This window comes from Panthera tigris, chromosome A3, assembly GCF_018350195.1.
Source record: "Panthera tigris isolate Pti1 chromosome A3, P.tigris_Pti1_mat1.1, whole genome shotgun sequence".
Classification (NCBI taxonomy): Eukaryota; Metazoa; Chordata; class Mammalia; order Carnivora; family Felidae; genus Panthera; species Panthera tigris.
This window is the reverse complement of record NC_056662.1, coordinates 425,759-434,824: the sequence shown is the minus strand read 5'-3', so window position 1 is coordinate 434,824 and position 9,066 is coordinate 425,759.

The following is a 9,066-nucleotide window of genomic DNA, read 5'->3' as shown; positions in this document are numbered from 1 at the left end:
TGTGTCTCCCTCTCTCTCTGCCCCTCCCCTGCTCATGCTCTCTCTTTGTCGCAAAAATAAATAAAAACATTAAAAAAAAAAAAAAAAGAATTTAGTTATAAATAAAATGACTTCAGTTATGAAAGAATTTTTAGGGGCACCTGGGTGGCTCAGTCGGTCAAGCGTCTGACTTGGGCTCAGGTCATGATGTCAAAGTTTGTGGGTTCGAGCCCCATGTCAGGCTTTGTGCTGACAGCTCAGAGCCTGGAGCCTGCTTCGGATTCTGTGTCTGTCTGTCTGTCTCTGTCTCTGCCCCTCCACTGCTCACATTCTCTCTCTCTTAAAGTTTAATAAAACATTAAAAGAAAAAACTTTTAAAAGTACATGAAACCAACCAACATATGTTTTTTAACTTAAAAAGAAGTTGTGGGTAGAGATTTTTGCTGGATGAATTTATCTTATACTTTGAATGATGAGACTCCTCACATCTAAATCTAAAGTTCAGAATTTTTTTTTTTTTTTAAAGTTCAGAATTTTTAAATGTGATCTCATGGTCCAGTTTTGTTTTGAGACGAAACCAGAAGGTCTACAGTTTAAGAATGACAGTTGTCTAGGAAGTATTTCTTAACTTGTCCGAGCAGTCACCCCCCGTTTGAAACAGTATGGTTTCTCATGGAATGCACTTAGAGGACCCCCTCCCCCTGCCCCCCAGTAGCAAACCCTCTGAAACGGTCCTAACTGCAGTTGGGAACAGGCCAGTTTACATAATGTGCATCAGCTTAATTCCCAGGACAGCTTTGCATCGTAGCTGTTATCCAGTTTTAGAGATGAGGAAATTGACAGTTACATACTTTCTCTAGTGTAAAGGTGTGGCATCGAAAAGAATAAGCACCAGTAATGCCACCAGGTGTTAGAATGACAGCAGACAGAATTTACCCCTCTTAAAGTGCTGTTCCCTGTTGCATCATCGTGCCCGTTGGGGTGACCCTAACTGAGTGCTGCCAGCAGCACCCTTCTTCCTGGTGTGTGTGCCCCACCCTGGAGTCCTCTGCCTCCCGGCTTCTTTCATAAAAATGTATCCGTGGAAAGGGTAACTGTAACATCCTCTGAGCACCCTGTCTTGACAGCCAGCTGGGTCAGTCTGTCCAGCCAGCTACTAGCCTCATCTCGTCCTCACCAAGGCCAGCAGATTGCAGTGCAAACAGGTATTGGTGGCGTGGGCGTAACTCTTGACTGTGCTGTAGCGTCTGATTCGCACCGTTTACTTGTGCCACATTTTAGGTGTTCAGTCTTTTTTAAAAGGAATTTTGTCTTATTTTTAAATTTCCTTCATTTATTTGTTTGTTTATTTTAATGTTTATTTTTGAGAGAGAGAGACTGAGCATGAGCGGGGGAGGGGCAGAGAGAGAGAGAGAGACAGAATCGGAAGCAGGCTCCAGGCTCCGAGCTGTCAGCACAGAGCTCTGTGTAAGGCTCGAACCCACGAACCATGAGATCACGACCTGAGCCGGAATGGGACACTCAACCGACTGAGCCACCGAGGTGCCCCTCTCTTCCTTGTAAGTTTATTTATTTATTTTTGAGAGAGAGAGAGAGAGCGCATGTGTGCATGGGGGAGGGGCAGAGAGGGAGGGAGAGAAACAATCACAAGCAGGCTCTGTGGTCCCCGCGTAGGGGCTCAGTCTCATGAACTGTGAGATCATGACCTGAGCCTGAATCAAGAGTCGGACGCCCAACGGACTGAGCCACCCAGGAGCCCCTGTGGCATGTCTTAAACCGGTCACAGAGTCCCAGCATGTTGTGAGGCAGATATGGGTAAGCCTGTCCATTCATCAGACCTACATGCTGCACCCTGGAACGGGCCTGTGGTCGTTGTCCTGGCCTCTCCTAGAGTGACCATCCAGCTGAGGGACAGCTCACCCCGTCGACAGGGGTCGGGTGCAGAATTTGTTTCTGTGAACAGCAAACAGCTGTGTACAGCCTTACCTAATTAGATGCTATGTTTTTAAAAGACAAATGACAAGGCAAATTAATAAGGTGTGAATTTTTTTTAAGTTTAAGATGGAAAAAGAAAACTCCTCTTACCTCTCCAATGCATGTAACAATAGTTCGCGTTAGTGTGCAAAAGCCGTGAGTCTGGAACGCTGTGAGCAGCGCGGCTCTCATCCCGCGTTGTGAACTTCGTCTGTGTGTGTTTGGGTTTATTTTTAACTACTGTAAAGGGTTTTAATGTAGTATCTTATTCAGATGAGGCTTAATGTATAAGAAAACAAGCTACTTGTGCTTAGGGTAGGAACAGATTGCTCCTGTTTGTGAAACAGTTACTGAGAGTTGGAAGCCTGGGGCTCAGTCAGTTAAGCATCTGCCTTCTGTTCAGGTCAGGATCTTGCGATTTGTGGGTTCCAGCCCCACATCAGGCTCTGTGCTGACAGAGCCTGCTTGGGATTCTCTTCTCTCTCTCTGCTCCTGCCCTGCTTGTGCTCACTCTCTGAAAATAAATACATACGCTTTTTAAAAAATTAAAAACAGAAAACAGTTACTGAGACTTGGGAGTCAGACTTGCTTTTGGATGACAACCCCACTGGCCCCTGCCAGAGTGACCTGAGTGGATGATGCGGTACTTCTGAGCCTCGGTCTCCTCATCTGTAGATTGGAGATCATAATAGTAATAACTGATATTTATTGTGTACCAGGCACTGCTGTAAGCACGTGAGCTGGCTCACAGACGTACGATGCTAGACTGTTTCCATTCCCGTTGGACAGAGGGGACGTGGGGATGTTTAGGAAGTTGCCCGGGTTACTGAGCTCATGAGTAGCTGAGGCAGGTTCCAGCCCAGGCAGGTGACTTCACAGCTGCCCTCACGCCACCCAGTGGACCCGGTGCCTGTCCAGCAGACTTCTTAGGAGCATCTGGTGGTGTCCAGGCACGTGTGCCCCTCGATGCCTGCACGTGGTAGTACTCCCTAGACTGGAGTGGCACGTTGGTCCGGCTACAGCCGTGATCGCGAGTTCTCCCCCACTGTACCCAGCTCCTGTTTGGAGGTGACACTGCCTCTGACATCAGGCATCTCTTACCGTTGACTTAGCAGCAGTGTGTGCTTGTTTTCATTCTAGAGTCAGTGGGATCGTTTGCTTCTGGTCGTGGCTGCAGGAGGGGGTCACTGTGAAGCCACGTCCATCTTACTTCATCAGAGGCTGGCCATATCCACAGGGGACTTTCACGTTGGGCAGTGGGAATCGGTGCAGGGAAGTCATGCCGTTTCCAGCAGGTGCATTTGGGGATGTGTTCCTCGTGGAGACACAGAAGATACTGGGCCTTGTCTGTCGCGTTTTATGAACTCTCACCCACTGGGCTTTAGAAAACTCTTCCTGGTAGGCATTCATGAGGGTCCCTCTCTGCCGTGGTACAGAGTAGCTCCGGGTTCTCCTGCTCTGCCTGTGGACCCTTAGGCCTGGTCTGCAGAGAGCCTGGTGCCTGCGTAGGTTGACTGTGACGTCAGTACCCTGAGATTTTAGGTGTTGTGAGGCTAAAACACCTACTACCAAAATCCCTGATGCTCATTACTTCATGAGAAATACTTTGTCTTCCAGTGTCTAGTTTTATGTTCAGATTTGGGGATATATTAAGGTTTTCTGGAAACTTTTGGTCATAGTAATGGTTCTGTCCTAGAACCTTCTCTGGCATGGTGCACAGAGGAGCGCCTATCAGCTCCAGTGCTGAGAATGGAAATGTCACTCGTACTTGCCCGTCACGTTCTGGGGGCAGGGGCTCTAGCTTGTTTTAAGCTCCCTGTACACAGAGGGGTTGGAAGCTGTTGGTGCCGCACCGGTGTCCTATTCCAGGGCCTCATTTTGCGTTGCCCAGATCCATTTCCCTGTGCTGCTTGCACCTCAGAGGATGAGCGGGCAGGAGGGAGGGCGAGGTCAGAAGGGGCAGGCGCCTGCAGGATGTGGTAGGCATTTGTTAGAGGACAGGTTCTCTCCAGGTTGATTCACAGGTAACCTCCTTCTCATGAGTAAAGTTTTGAGAACGTTCAGTTCCTATTCATTCTTTCATTTTTTAGTCTCCTCACAGTTGAACATATTTATTGTGATTCTGCTCAACTTCTGATCAGAAGTTTTCCTTTTGAGTTCCTTTTCCTTTTGAGTTCTGTTCTAAGCATCACCTAACTAAGCAAATCCTTATTTGGTTTCTGGACATAGTTACTACTGATAAAATTAATTCAGCATTTACTGAATGTTGTGCCAGAACCCGGGGCAGCTGCTCAGTTCATAACTCAGAAGGGCTTCAGCACTAGCCTTGCTCTCGGCCACCACACCCTCTTCTTGCAGGAATAGTTTCCCGGTTTGGGAAACCCAGGATTCTGCTCAAGGGTGTGGCCCTGGGGCGAGTCGTCTCTGCTCTCCCTCAGGTGTCTGTCTGTTGCAACCTGCTGCCATCAGTCTTGTTTCCCGTGTTGGAGCTCAGGAGAGCAGAATGTCCGCTCTGTGGTGCAGGAGGACGCAGACACTCTCTCTGTGACCAAGGGCAGTGCTTGCTGTATGGAAAACAGTGTTCTTTCCGTGCCTTGGATTGGGCTGGGCCCCTCCCTTCTCTTACGCTCTGAGGCTTGGTGGGGAAGTTGGCTTTAAAGAAGGGACTCATTTTACTTTTTATTTTCTTTGTTTTAAGGCTCGGCATCATTGTTGCTTTTTATTCTTCACATCTTTTGTGGAGTTCCTATATTTCCAGTGACTAAAAGAATTCTTTATATTTGAAAATTATTTTATTTTGGGGACACCTGGGTGGCTCAGTTGGTTAAGCGTCCAACTTCGGCTCAGGTCATGATCTCATGGTTTGTGGGTTCGAGCCCCACGCCAGATTTTGTGCTGATATCTTGCTCAGAGCCTGGAGCCTGCTTCGGATTCTGTGTCTCCTTCACTCTCTGCCCCTTCCCTGCTCATGCTCCGTCTCTCAAAAACGAATAAGTGTTTAAAAAAAAAAAAAAAAAAAGGAAAGGAAAAGGAAATTATTTTATTTTTTTAGTAGGCTCTATGCCTAACCTGGGGCTCGAACTCACGACCCTGAGTTCAAGAGTGGCTCGCCCTACCTTGAAATTCATTTTAAGTTAGGAATAAATATAACAGAAGACTGTCACATTTGGCATCATTTCTTTTGTGTTTTCCACATTTGTTGACTCTTGCTTAGAATTTCTTCCAGTATATAAGTGGAGTTAATTGGTGCTAATTTCTTTTGTAGTGTACAGATTTTTTCCTTTCAGAATAGGTAACAGATTCAGAGTTAAACCTTCAGATCAGTTTTCTGAGCCTCTCCCTGTGTTCTGAGTCTGTCCCAGCGCTGGGAGTACTGGCCCTCCCTGGCTCGAGGCTGGAGCTTTAGATCCACCTGCTTCTTGAATGTTCTTTGGTACTAGATTATTACCAGGTTCATCGCAGACCATAGATGAAAATTCCTGGTCTTTGGAACACCAGTTGTATCTCATGTTTTAGTATTTTTGTTTTTAGCAGGGTCTCTTCCGTGGGGTTGGGTGCAGAGTGCCTGAGGCAGAACAGCAGAACCTCTGTCCACCTGTCCCAGTGGAACCGCCATTCTCGGTAGCCCTTGTGCACTTACTCCTGTGTCTTTGTCCTGCTCCTTCAGCGACCTCTCTTTCACTTGAGGCAGTCGGCGTCTGTTCCTTCCCTTCTCCTTTTCCTCCAACTTCTGTCTTCAGTTTACCTTCACTGCTGGCAAGGCAGAGAAATTTACATTGTGTCTTGTAACCAAAGTTGCTGTGGGTAAGTTTATTGTTGAAATCCATGGAATGGTTACATTGTATCTGTCTGTGAAAACCCTGTTTATTGTAGAGCCAGGGTCCTGTTCTCTGATTACATTTTCTTTCTAGAGTAGGGCCCCTCTCCCCTCAAGGTTGCAAACAGGCTCCCCCCACCCCCAACTTTTTCTTGGATTCTAAATTTTCAGTTCCCATCATTTGGTGTATTATCTTTGTGGCCTGGAACTTTCCTTTGGGTACTTTGTCCTCCTACCCCTGGCCAGACAGTGGCTCTTGAGACTGCCTGTCCAGCCACATTCCTTATTTGACCCACAGTGTGTAGGAAGGCTGGACAGTGAGATGCATGGCAGCCATAGAGGCCTCTGTATCTTGGAGCAGTCTTCCCAGAGACAGTGAGAACAGAGCCCTTGGTTGGCCTTCATGCTGCTTCATGTCTGTGCTGAGTGACACTGCTGAGACAGGCTGTAGAGCCTGGGCTTGGTGGGTGCAGGAAACAAACTGAGGAGGTGTGGCGGGGGGGGGGGGTGCTCCTGGGACTTGGGACTCTGGGTGTGACTGAGACCTTTGAAGTTGGCCTTTGTCTCATGCCCATGTTAACTCCAGATGAAGCAGATTACCTGTGGGTGAAGTCTTTAGAAGAAAATATAGGAGACTTTACTTTTGGCCTTGGGGTTGAGATGGACTTTGAACAAAAGCAAAAAAGAAAAGGGAAACAAAGAGATCATCATTTTGCAAAGATTTGATACATTCAGTTACATAATTAAGAAGTTGTGAGATTGGTTGCACAACAGTGTGCATAGAGTTGAGTAAGTTGGTAAAAAAATTTCATGGTTTTTAGCACAGTAGAAAAATGTAAGAGGGGCTCCTGGGGGCTCAGTTGGTTAAGTGGCCGACTCTTGGTGTCAGCTCAGGTCATGATCTCTCGGTTCTTGAGTTCGAGCCCCACATCAGGCTCTGGGCCAGGAGCGTGGAGCCTGCTTGGGAGTCTCTATTTCCCTCTCTCTCTGCTCCTCCCTGCTTGTTCTCTCTCTCCCTCGCTGTCTCTTTTCCCCCAAAAGAAATAAGTAAACTTAAAATTTTTAAAAAAATGTAAGCACTAGTGTTCATCAATAGACATGGTAATAAATGAAAAGGAACTAGGAACTAGGAACCTTTGTAGCATTTATAACCAGTAAAGGGTTGGTGTGCTGGAGGCCACAACTGGTGCAGCCCCTGGGGCACTGTGCAGCCGCCCTGCCAGGGGGCAGCCCCCGAACCCCAAACACTGCCCTGTGAGCGGTCCACACCGAGAAAGGCGCCTTTCTGCCCCCTGGTGCAAACTGGGAAGTCTGGCAGTGCCCATGACTGTGTCGGGGGCAGGGGGCGGTGCTGATTGCTGCCGACCCCTGGTCGCAGGTAGCGCCCCCACAAAGACGCTGCCAGTTCTCCGGAGCCAGAAGCTCGCCTTCCAGGCGTCCGCCCAGGCTCTTCCTACGGTTTGTGGCGAAGGACCAGATTTTCTTTAATTGCCAGTCTGTCAAAGACTGATGATACTTGTGTAAACTGCAATGAAAATGACTAAGTGGAAAAGTAAATTACAAACAAAATGTAAAATACAAACCCAGATTTTTTTCTTCTCTTTTATTTTTTAAATTTTTTTTCAACGTTTTTTATTTATTTTTTTGGGACAGAGAGAGACAGAGCATGAACGGGGGAGGGGCAGAGAGAGAGAGGGAGACACAGAATCGGAAACAGGCTCCAGGCTCCGAGCCATCAGCCCAGAGCCCGACGCGGGGCTCGAACTCACGGACCGCGAGATCGTGACCCGGCTGAAGTCGGACGCTTAACCGACTGCGCCACCCAGGCGCCCCTTCTCTTTTATTTTTTATTTTTTATTTTTTATTTATTTATTTATTTATTTATTTATTTATTTTTTAATTTTTTTTTTTTAACGTTTATTTATTTTTGAGACAGAGAGAGACAGAGCATGAACGGGGGAGGGGCAGAGAGAGAGGGAGACACAGAACCAGAAGCAGGCTCCAGGCTCTGGGCCGTCAGCCCAGAGCCCGACGCGGGGCTCGAACTCACGGACCGTGAGATCGTGACCTGAGCCGAAGTCGGACGCTTAACCGACTGAGCCACCCAGGCGCCCCCTCTTTTATTTTTTAAATGAGCATAGTAAAGCTGACCTTTTTTTAATGTTCTCTGAGGTTTTTTTTAAATTTTTTTTTGTTTTTATTTTTGTTACAGAGAGAGAGCATGAGCAGGGGAGGGGCAGAGAGAGAGGGAGACAGAATCCGAAGCAGACTCCGCAGTGTCACGGTAGAGCCCAGCTTGATCTCAGGGACCATGAGATCATGAGCTGAAACCAAGAGAATGTTCGACTATTTTTTTAGGTTCAAAAAACTAAAACTAAATAATGTTTAGGGAGAAATGCAAGGTAATATTTTAAAGCAAGGGAATAATAAACATTAATTCAGGGTAATGTATACGGGGAGAGCACAAGGTTATTGGCAATCTTCACATTCTTATTTATTTTTCATATTTACTTATTTTTGAGAGAGAGAGAGAGGCAGAGCATGAATGGGGGAGGGGCAGAGAGGGAGACATGGAATCCGAAGCAGGCTCCAAGCTGTCAGCACAGAGCCCAACGCAGGGCTCGAACCCACGAACCGTGAGATCATGACCTGAGCTAGTCAGACACTCAACTGACTGAGCCTGCAGGCGCCCTTGAAATCTTCAGATTTTTAATTTGAAGGATGGGATCATGGTGTTTATCACAATGCATTATAACACACACACACACACACACACACACACACACCCCATTCTGTCTGTCAAATGTTACATAAAAATAATTAGCACAGAAATAGCGTTCCATTTAAGACGTTTTCACGTCTGTTCTTTCACACCCAGAGCCGGCCTGTGCTGAGTCTCCCCCCAGCAGTAGGCTGGACTCAGCCGCAGCTCTTTACAAACCACGTGCTCTGTGCTGCGACTGCGTCCGGAAATGCAGGGGTCCCGATACTCAGCTCTTTTCCCTGAAGGCCGCTGAGTCTTCTGAGAAGCAGAGACATGGCCCACGAGGACAGGGATTTTTGTCTCTTTCATTTATTTTTCCACTGATAAATGCCCAGCTTTGAGAGCAGAGCACGGCGTGTCACTCGTGCTCCGTCAGCCTTAGCTGAACGAGTGAACACAGACACGTGCCCACGGCTCAGGACGGCTCTGCTGTGTGTGTGTGGAGCAGGGGCCAGGAAGAGGTGTGTCCACAGGGCTCAGGGGTCCCAGCAGGATCTCTCCGCAGAGAAGGGGGCGGGCAGGGTGGTTAGAG